This window comes from Oncorhynchus kisutch, linkage group LG4, assembly GCF_002021735.2.
Source record: "Oncorhynchus kisutch isolate 150728-3 linkage group LG4, Okis_V2, whole genome shotgun sequence".
In the NCBI taxonomy this organism is placed as follows: domain Eukaryota; kingdom Metazoa; phylum Chordata; class Actinopteri; order Salmoniformes; family Salmonidae; genus Oncorhynchus; species Oncorhynchus kisutch.
The window spans coordinates 80,263,111-80,275,229 of NC_034177.2; positions in this window are offsets into that span (position 1 = coordinate 80,263,111).

The following is a 12,119-nucleotide window of genomic DNA, read 5'->3' on the forward strand; positions in this document are numbered from 1 at the left end:
GCTAACCAACACAGAGCCACAGCCCCACTTAGTGGCTAACCAACGTAGAGCCACAGCCCCACTTAGTGGCTAAACAACACAGGGCCACAGCCCCACTTAGTGGCTAAACAACACAGGGCCACAGCCCCACTTAGTGGCTAAACAACACAGAGCCACAGCCCCACTTAGTGGCTAAACAACACAGAGCCACAGCCCCACTTAGTGGGTAAACAACACAGAGCCACAGCCCCACTTAGTGGCTAAACCACACAGAGCCACAGCACCACTTAGTGGCTAACCAACACAGAGCCACAGCCCCACTTAGTGGCTAACCAACACAGAGCCACAGCCCCACTTAGTGGCTAAACAACAAAGAGCCACAGCCCCACTTAGTTTCAAAACCACACAGAGCCACAGCCCCACTTAGTGGCTAAACCACACAGAGCCACAGCCCCACTTAGTGGCTAACCAACGTAGAGCCACAGCCCCACTTAGTGGCTAACCAACGTAGAGCCACAGCCCCACTTAGTGGCTAAACAACGTAGAGCCACAGCCCCACTTAGTGGCTAAACAACACAGGGCCACAGCCCCACTTAGTGGCTAAACAACACAGAGCCACAGCCCGACTTAGTGGCTAAACAACACAGAGCCACAGCCCCACTTAGTGGCTAAACAACACAGAGCCACAGCCCCACTTAGTGGCTAAACAACACAGAGCCACAGCCCCACTTAGTGGGTAAACAACACAGAGCCACAGCCCCACTTAGTGGCTAACCAACACAGAGCCACAGCCCCACTTAGTGGCTAACCAACACAGAGCCACAGCCCCACTTAGTGGCTAACCAACACAGAGCCACAGCCCCACTTAGTGGCTAAACAACACAGTACCACAGCCCCACTTTTTGGCTAAACAACACAGAGCCACAGCCCCACTTTTTGGCTAAACAACACAGAGCCACAGCCCCACTTAGTGGCTAAACAACACAGAGCCACAGCCCCACTTAGTTTCAAAACCACACAGAGCCACAGCCCCACTTAGTTTCAAAACCACACAGAGCCACAGCCCCACTTAGTGGCTAAACAACACAGAGCCACAGCCCCACTTAGTGGCTAACCAACACAGAGCCACAGCCCCACTTAGTGGCTAACCAACGTAGAGCCACAGCCCCACTTAGTGGCTAAACAACACAGGGCCACAGCCCCACTTAGTGGCTAAACAACACAGGGCCACAGCCCCACTTAGTGGCTAAACAACACAGAGCCACAGCCCCACTTAGTGGCTAAACAACACAGAGCCACAGCCCCACTTAGTGGCTAAACAACACAGAGCCACAGCCCCACTTAGTGGCTAAACCACACAGAGCCACAGCACCACTTAGTGGCTAACCAACACAGAGCCACAGCCCCACTTAGTGGCTAACCAACACAGAGCCACAGCCCCACTTAGTGGCTAAACAACAAAGAGCCACAGCCCCACTTAGTTTCAAAACCACACAGAGCCACAGCCCCACTTAGTGGCTAAACCACACAGAGCCACAGCCCCACTTAGTGGCTAAACCACACAGAGCCACAGCCCCACTTAGTGGCTAACCAACGTAGAGCCACAGCCCCACTTAGTGGCTAAACAACGTAGAGCCACAGCCCCACTTAGTGGCTAAACAACACAGGGCCACAGCCCCACTTAGTGGCTAAACAACACAGAGCCACAGCCCGACTTAGTGGCTAAACAACAAAGAGCCACAGCCCCACTTAGTTTCAAAGCCACACAGAGCCACAGCCCCACTTAGTTTCAAAACCACACAGAGCCACAGCCCCACTTAGTGGCTAAACCACACAGAGCCACAGCCCCACTTAGTGGCTAACCAACACAGAGCCACAGCCCCACTTAGTGGCTAACCAACGTAGAGCCACAGCCCCACTTAGTGGCTAAACAACACAGGGCCACAGCCCCACTTAGTGGCTAAACAACACAGGGCCACAGCCCCACTTAGTGGCTAAACAACACAGAGCCACAGCCCCACTTAGTGGCTAAACAACACAGAGCCACAGCCCCACTTAGTGGGTAAACAACACAGAGCCACAGCCCCACTTAGTGGCTAAACCACACAGAGCCACAGCACCACTTAGTGGCTAACCAACACAGAGCCACAGCCCCACTTAGTGGCTAACCAACACAGAGCCACAGCCCCACTTAGTGGCTAAACAACAAAGAGCCACAGCCCCACTTAGTTTCAAAACCACACAGAGCCACAGCCCCACTTAGTGGCTAAACCACACAGAGCCACAGCCCCACTTAGTGGCTAACCAACGTAGAGCCACAGCCCCACTTAGTGGCTAACCAACGTAGAGCCACAGCCCCACTTAGTGGCTAAACAACGTAGAGCCACAGCCCCACTTAGTGGCTAAACAACACAGGGCCACAGCCCCACTTAGTGGCTAAACAACACAGAGCCACAGCCCGACTTAGTGGCTAAACAACACAGAGCCACAGCCCCACTTAGTTTCAAAACCACACAGAGCCACAGCCCCACTTAGTGGCTAAACAACACAGAGCCACAGCCCCACTTATTGGCAAAACCACACAGAGCCACAGCTCCACTTATTGGCAAAACCACACAGAGCCACAGCCCCCCTTAGTGGCTAAACAACACAGTACCACAGCCCCACTTTTTGGCTAAACAACACAGAGCCACAGCCCCACTTTTTGGCTAAACAACACAGAGCCACAGCCCCACTTAGTGGCTAAACAACACAGAGCCACAGCCCCACTTAGTGGCTAAACAACACAGGGCCACAGCCCCACTTAGTGGCTAAACAACACAGAGCCACAGCCCCACTTAGTGGCTAAACAACACAGAGCCACAGCCCCACTTAGTGGCTAAACAACACAGAGCCACAGCCCCACTTAGTGGCTAAACAACACAGAGCCACAGCCCCACTTAGTGGGTAAACAACACAGAGCCACAGCCCCACTTAGTGGCTAACCAACACAGAGCCACAGCCCCACTTAGTGGCTAACCAACACAGAGCCACAGCCCCACTTAGTGGCTAACCAACACAGAGCCACAGCCCCACTTAGTGGCTAAACAACAGAGTACCACAGCCCCACTTTTTGGCTAAACAACACAGAGCCACAGCCCCACTTTTTGGCTAAACAACACAGAGCCACAGCCCCACTTAGTGGCTAAACAACACAGAGCCACAGCCCCACTTAGTTTCAAAACCACACAGAGCCACAGCCCCACTTAGTTTCAAAACCACACAGAGCCACAGCCCCACTTAGTGGCTAAACCACACAGAGCCACAGCCCCACTTAGTGGCTAACCAACACAGAGCCACAGCCCCACTTAGTGGCTAACCAACGTAGAGCCACAGCCCCACTTAGTGGCTAAACAACACAGGGCCACAGCCCCACTTAGTGGCTAAACAACACAGGGCCACAGCCCCACTTAGTGGCTAAACAACACAGAGCCACAGCCCCACTTAGTGGCTAAACAACACAGAGCCACAGCCCCACTTAGTGGCTAAACAACACAGAGCCACAGCCCCACTTAGTGGCTAAACCACACAGAGCCACAGCACCACTTAGTGGCTAACCAACACAGAGCCACAGCCCCACTTAGTGGCTAACCAACACAGAGCCACAGCCCCACTTAGTGGCTAAACAACAAAGAGCCACAGCCCCACTTAGTTTCAAAACCACACAGAGCCACAGCCCCACTTAGTGGCTAAACCACACAGAGCCACAGCCCCACTTAGTGGCTAACCAACGTAGAGCCACAGCCCCACTTAGTGGCTAAACAACGTAGAGCCACAGCCCCACTTAGTGGCTAAACAACACAGGGCCACAGCCCCACTTAGTGGCTAAACAACACAGAGCCACAGCCCGACTTAGTGGCTAAACAACAAAGAGCCACAGCCCCACTTAGTTTCAAAGCCACACAGAGCCACAGCCCCACTTAGTTTCAAAACCACACAGAGCCACAGCCCCACTTAGTGGCTAAACAACACAGAGCCACAGCCCCACTTAGTGGCTAAACCACACAGAGCCACAGCACCACTTAGTGGCTAACCAACGTAGAGCCACAGCCCCACTTAGTGGCTAAACAACACAGAGCCACAGCCCCACTTAGTGGCTAAACAACACAGAGCCACAGCCCCACTTAGTGGCTAAACAACACAGAGCCACAGCCCCACTTAGTGGCTAAACCACACAGAGCCACAGCACCACTTAGTGGCTAACCAACACAGAGCCACAGCCCCACTTAGTGGCTAACCAACACAGAGCCACAGCCCCACTTAGTGGCTAAACAACAAAGAGCCACAGCCCCACTTAGTTTCAAAACCACACAGAGCCACAGCCCCACTTAGTGGCTAAACCACACAGAGCCACAGCCCCACTTAGTGGCTAACCAACGTAGAGCCACAGCCCCACTTAGTGGCTAAACAACGTAGAGCCACAGCCCCACTTAGTGGCTAAACAACACAGGGCCACAGCCCCACTTAGTGGCTAAACAACACAGAGCCACAGCCCGACTTAGTGGCTAAACAACAAAGAGCCACAGCCCCACTTAGTTTCAAAGCCACACAGAGCCACAGCCCCACTTAGTTTCAAAACCACACAGAGCCACAGCCCCACTTAGTGGCTAAACCACACAGAGCCACAGCCCCACTTAGTGGCTAACCAACACAGAGCCACAGCCCCACTTAGTGGCTAACCAACGTAGAGCCACAGCCCCACTTAGTGGCTAAACAACACAGGGCCACAGCCCCACTTAGTGGCTAAACAACACAGAGCCACAGCCCCACTTAGTGGCTAAACAACACAGAGCCACAGCCCCACTTAGTGGGTAAACAACACAGAGCCACAGCCCCACTTAGTGGCTAAACCACACAGAGCCACAGCACCACTTAGTGGCTAACCAACACAGAGCCACAGCCCCACTTAGTGGCTAACCAACACAGAGCCACAGCCCCACTTAGTGGCTAAACAACAAAGAGCCACAGCCCCACTTAGTTTCAAAACCACACAGAGCCACAGCCCCACTTAGTGGCTAAACCACACAGAGCCACAGCCCCACTTAGTGGCTAACCAACGTAGAGCCACAGCCCCACTTAGTGGCTAACCAACGTAGAGCCACAGCCCCACTTAGTGGCTAAACAACGTAGAGCCACAGCCCCACTTAGTGGCTAAACAACACAGGGCCACAGCCCCACTTAGTGGCTAAACAACACAGAGCCACAGCCCGACTTAGTGGCTAAACAACACAGAGCCACAGCCCCACTTAGTTTCAAAACCACACAGAGCCACAGCCCCACTTAGTGGCTAAACAACACAGAGCCACAGCCCCACTTATTGGCAAAACCACACAGAGCCACAGCTCCACTTATTGGCAAAACCACACAGAGCCACAGCCCCCCTTAGTGGCTAAACAACACAGTACCACAGCCCCACTTTTTGGCTAAACAACACAGAGCCACAGCCCCACTTTTTGGCTAAACAACACAGAGCCACAGCCCCACTTAGTGGCTAAACAACACAGAGCCACAGCCCCACTTAGTGGCTAAACAACACAGGGCCACAGCCCCACTTAGTGGCTAAACAACACAGAGCCACAGCCCCACTTAGTGGCTAAACAACACAGAGCCACAGCCCCACTTAGTGGCTAAACAACACAGAGCCACAGCCCCACTTAGTTGCTAAACAACACAGAGCCACAGCCCCACTTAGTGGCTAAACAACACAGAGCCACAGCCCCACTTAGTGGGTAAACAACACAGAGCCACAGCCCCACTTAGTGGCTAACCAACACAGAGCCACAGCCCCACTTAGTGGCTAACCAACACAGAGCCACAGCCCCACTTAGTGGCTAACCAACACAGAGCCACAGCCCCACTTAGTTTCAAAACAACACAGAGCCACAGCCCCACTTAGTTTTAAAACAACACAGAGCCACAGCCCCACTTAGTGGCTAAACAACACAGAGCCACAGCCCCACTTAGTGGCTAAACAACACAGAGCCACAGCCCCACTTAGTGGCTAAACAACACAGAGCCACAGCCCCACTGAGTGGCTAACCAACACAGAGCCACAGCCCCACTTAGTGGCTAACCAACACAGAGCCACAGCCCCACTTAGTTTCAAAACAACACAGAGCCACAGCCCCACTTAGTTTTAAAACAACACAGAGCCACAGCCCCACTTAGTGGCTAACCAACGTAGAGCCACAGCCCCACTTAGTGGCTAAACAACGTAGAGCCACAGCCCCACTTAGTGGCTAAACAACACAGGGCCACAGCCCCACTTAGTGGCTAAACAACACAGAGCCACAGCCCGACTTAGTGGCTAAACAACACAGAGCCACAGCCCCACTTAGTTTCAAAACCACACAGAGCCACAGCCCCACTTAGTGGCTAAACAACACAGAGCCACAGCCCCACTTATTGGCAAAACCACACAGAGCCACAGCTCCACTTATTGGCAAAACCACACAGAGCCACAGCCCCCCTTAGTGGCTAAACAACACAGTACCACAGCCCCACTTTTTGGCTAAACAACACAGAGCCACAGCCCCACTTTTTGGCTAAACAACACAGAGCCACAGCCCCACTTAGTGGCTAAACAACACAGAGCCACAGCCCCACTTAGTGGCTAAACAACACAGGGCCACAGCCCCACTTAGTGGCTAAACAACACAGAGCCACAGCCCCACTTAGTGGCTAAACAACACAGAGCCACAGCCCCACTTAGTGGCTAAACAACACAGAGCCACAGCCCCACTTAGTTGCTAAACAACACAGAGCCACAGCCCCACTTAGTGGCTAAACAACACAGAGCCACAGCCCCACTTAGTGGGTAAACAACACAGAGCCACAGCCCCACTTAGTGGCTAACCAACACAGAGCCACAGCCCCACTTAGTGGCTAACCAACACAGAGCCACAGCCCCACTTAGTGGCTAACCAACACAGAGCCACAGCCCCACTTAGTTTCAAAACAACACAGAGCCACAGCCCCACTTAGTTTTAAAACAACACAGAGCCACAGCCCCACTTAGTGGCTAAACAACACAGAGCCACAGCCCCACTTAGTGGCTAAACAACACAGAGCCACAGCCCCACTTAGTGGCTAAACCACACAGAGCCACAGCCCCACTTAGTGGCTAAACAACACAGAGCCACAGCCCCACTTAGTGGCTAAACAACACAGAGCCACAGCCCCACTTAGTGGCTAAACAACACAGAGCCACAGCCCCACTTAGTGGCTAAACAACACAGAGCCACAGCCCCACTTAGTGGCTAAACAACACAGAGCCACAGCCCCACTGAGTGGCTAAACAACACAGAGCCACAGCCCCACTTAGTGGCTAAACAACACAGAGCCACAGCCCCACTTAGTGGCTAAACAACACAGAGCCACAGCCCCACTTAGTGGCTAAACAACACAGAGCCACAGCCCCACTTAGTGGCTAAACAACACAGAGCCACAGCCCCACTTAGTGGCTAAACAACACAGAGCCACAGCCCCACTTAGTGGCTAAACAACACAGAGCCACAGCCCCACTGAGTGGCTAAACAACACAGAGCCACAGCCCCACTTAGTGGCTAAACAACACAGAGCCACAGCACTACTTAGTGGCTAAACAACACAGAGCCACAGCCCCACTTAGTGGCTAAACAACACAGTGCCACAGCCCCACTTAGGGGCAAAACTTCACCTCACAGCTGAGGCCTCCACTTAGTAATACAGGGCTAATTTGCCCTGTAAGTCTGCTGTAAGCAAGATACCTACCTGACTTACCAGACTTTGCAAATTAGTATGAAAATGTTTTAACAATGACTCAACTGATAGACTTTTTTTTACCAAAGAGACTGTCTTAAGACAGGTCGGTCAATGTACTATTAGAGAATATGTGCAGTTGATAGAAGGAGTAGATGTGAGAGCCAAGAGAGAGAACCCAGTCTGCACAGATCTCAGCAACACAGCAAAGGTTGAGCTCTGTTTGGCCATCAGTACCAAGACTGGAGCGACCCTGGTGAAGAGTGAGAAACATTAGATGTTTCAGCCATATTATAGGCCCACACATCTGTTCCTCACAAACTACAAATAGAGGACCATTCTGATTCCATGAGAGCAACATTACATTCCCTACTTTTCTCTCCAACATGTTTTGAAGTTACAGGATACGGGTAGCCTATTTCTTAAATTAAGTTGATGCATCATTTTTTACAGTCTCCTATGAGAACAACAACATAAACAATAGTGTAGACTATTTATATGACCTGGTTATAAGGTTATGGCTATTTAAGTCATTTGTATGTATGTCAGTTGTATTTAGGTTTTGTCATATTTTTCAGGTGGTAGGCCTATATACAGTTGAAGTTGGAAATTTACATACACTTAGGTTGGAGTCATTAAAACTAGTTTTTCAACCACTCCACAAATTTCTTGTTAACGAACTATAGTTTTGGCAAGTTGGTTAGGACATCTACTTTGTGAATGACACAAGTCATTTTTCCAACAATTGTTTACAGACAGATTATTTCACTTCAAATTCACTGTATCACAATTCCAGTGGGTCAGAAGTTTACATACACTAAGTTGACTGTGCCTTTAAACAGCTTGGAAAATTCCAGAAAATGGTGTCATGGCTTTAGAAGTGTCTGATAGGCTAATTTACATAATTTTAGTCAATTGGAGGTGTACCTGTGGATGTATTTCAAGGCCTACCTTCAAACTCAGTGCCTCTATGCTTGACATAATGGGAAAATCAAAAGAAATCAGCCAAGACCTCAGAAAATAATTGTAGACCTCCACAAGTCTGGTTCATCCTTTGGAGCGATTTCCAAATGCCTGAAGGTACCTCGTTCATCTATAGAAACAATAGTACGCAGGTATAAACCCCATGGGACCATGCAGCCGTCATACCGCTCAGGAAGGAGAAGCGTTCAGTCTCCATGAGATGAACGTACTTTGGTGCGAAAAGTGCAAATCAATCCCAGAACAACAGTAAAGGACCTTGTGAAGATGCTGGAGGAAACAGGTACAAAAGTATCTATATCCACAGTAAAACGAGTACTAAATCGACATAACCTGAATGGCCGCTCAGCAAGGAAGAAGCCACTGCTCCAAAACCGCCATAAAAAAAGCCAGACTACGGTTTGCAACTGCACATGGGGTCAAAGATCGTACTTTTTGGAGAAATGTCCTCTGGTCTGATGAAACAAAAATAGAACTGTTTGGCCATAATGACCATCATTATGTTTGGAGGAAAAAGGAGGATGCTTGTGTAACCGATGTGAAATGGCAAGCTAGTTAGCGGTGGTGCACGCTAATAGTGTTTCAATCGGTGAGGTCACTCACTCTGAGACCTGAAGTAGTTGTTCCCCTTGCTCTGCAAGGGCCGTGGCTTTTGTGGAGAGATGGGTAAGGATGCTTTATGGGTGTCAGTTGTCTGTGTGTGCAGAGGAGCCCGGGTCGGGGCGAGGGGATGGACTAAAGTTAACCTGTTGCACTTGCAAGCCGAAGAACACCATCCCAACCGTGAAGCACGGGGGTGGTAGCATCATGTTGTGGGTTGTTTTTCTGCAGGAGGGACTGGTGCACTTCACTAAATAGATGGATTCACGAGAGAGGAAAATTGTGGACACATTGAAGCAACATCTCAAGACATCAGTCAGGAAGTTAAAGCTTGGTTGCAAATGGGTCTTCCAAATGGACAATAACCCCAAGCATACTTCCAAAGTTGTGGCAAAATGGCTTAAGGAAAACATAGTCAAGGTATTGGAGTGGCCATCACAAAGCCCTGACCTCAATCCTATAGAACATTTGTAGGCAGAACTGAAAAGCGTGTGCGAGCAAGGAGGCCTACAAACCTGACTCAGTTACACTAGCTCTGTCAGGAGGATTGGGACAAAATTCACCCCACTTATTGTGGGAAGCTTGTGGAAGGCTACTCAAAACATTTGACCCAAGTTAAACAATTTAAAGGCAATGCTACCAAATACCAATTGAGTGTATGTAAACTTCTGACCCACTGGGAATGTGATGCAAGAAATAAAAGCTGAAATAAATCATTATCTCTACTATTATTCTGACATTTCACATTCTTAAAATAAAGTGGTGATCCTAACTGACCTAAGACAGGGAATTTTTACTGAGATTAAATGTCAGGAATTGTGAAAAACTGAGTTTAAATGTATTTGGCTAAAGTGTATGTTAACTTCCAACTTCAACAGTATATTTCATGAATTACTTGAAATTAGTAGACATCTAACAGACTGTGCCTTTAAATAGTCTAGTGAAACATCCAACTGATTTTGTGCCAGATGTGGGATGGGGAATAGTGAGTGAGGACCACGTTTGGAGGAAACAGACTACATATGGTGGCAAAGCCTAGACCCCGCTAGTGACTGATCGTATTTCAGACATTTGGAATAAGATGCGAAAAAGAGCTCTGAAGAAGGCCTTGAGGCAGACCCATAACGCGTATTAAAGAGTAGTGATAGTAGCAAGAGCAGTGTGCGGGTTTCTTATTTTTTTCTCATCTTGTTCAACTGTTGCCATGCACCTACAAAAAGGGATGGCTCAGATGTGGGAGTGCCCTATGAATTTTGAGAAACAGGGAATACAAAGCCCATATCTATGTGTTCACGTGTGCAGTGCATGAAGTTGTATTCCAAATTAACCGATTTCAGAAGTTTAGCCTACTCGTTTGACACTGTTTATACTGTATCAATGCCTCTATGTGCGAGTCCGACGAAGGCACGGATAGTCCTAAAGCTGGTTACTGAGGCCTATTGGTTAAAACTGAGAAACACAACCGTGCTACTCACATGCGTTATACAACAAACAAATACGTTGGGCTACATCTTCTGCCTTGTCTGTACAGCGAACACCGCTACCACAGATAGATGTGTGTTATGTGTTAGGCTAGTAGGTGGTTGTGTTGTACTTACCAGTACCCAGTGTTCGCTGGGTCCGACATGCCAATCAACCTGCTATCTGCCAATCACGGGAATGCCTGGAATGTTCTGATTCCGGGCATCCTGGCGGTTGGCGGAGGGGGGTTGGAGCATTGGAAGTTAAGACCAGGTTTAGCCTTTGTTCTCTCTCTTACATCTGGGCTTCACAAGAGAAGGTCACGATTGGCTTGTGGGTTATCTTTCATTTATTTGGCGTGGGCTACGGCCAAACAGTATCCTGTGTAAAGTTGGTTTAATAAACCGTCGATTCGTAAACTCAACCCTCTGTCTGGACAATTGTTCCTTTATGATCTAGTCAGGTCATTACAATATTATTTTTTTATATTTTTATATCAATATGCCTAGATATTTGTTAATGAGAGGATAACGTAAAACCACAGTCTGTAAGATTAATAGTAATTTCAACAAATAAATGATATACCCCATGAAATTCCATAGGCTTATTATTCTATACCAACGTTAAGCTACCCTTATAAATACGATTTGATGCTCCTATAACTAATTTACAAAGTCTATGATCGTATCAATCCCACACAGCCTGTGTGGTGTGGGGATAGCTTTGTCCACTGAGTGGGGACAGAGAGCCACATACACAGTTCGGAGTGTAGGCTACTTGAAGGAAGATTGGCCTGACAGTAGTATCATCTTGATTTGAGTTCATTTGCGAGAGCTGTTGATGAGGGTAGGACCTCTTTACACTGGGAAAAGTGGACACAGTAAAATATTTTGTTTCACCGATACATGTAGCTTATTCTGGGTTTCTGATTGTTGATGTTAGGGTATGCCTTTACATTTTCCCTGGTGGAAACATGTTTCTCATGTAGGCCTCCAAAATACATGGACACAACAGCTCTGGTGAGTGCTGCCGCGGGCCCAGGTTCATATCAGGGTACCACAGGTTTCCTATGTCCTGTTCTTAATAGAGTGGGTGTGTTCATTCAATAGGATGGTACGGTAGGCTACACCTCCCATTGCTCTGGGGTGACATTTCCCCTATGAAAGCCTACAGATCTTGGATCAGCTTCCTTCCCGGAATCCTAACATCAACAATCAGTGGGGAAAATGCAAAACTGGCCCAAGATCAGCCTCTAGGGTCAACTTCACCCTACTCCACACCTCCCATTCGGAGGCGGAGCCCCGAAGTCTCTTTACTTG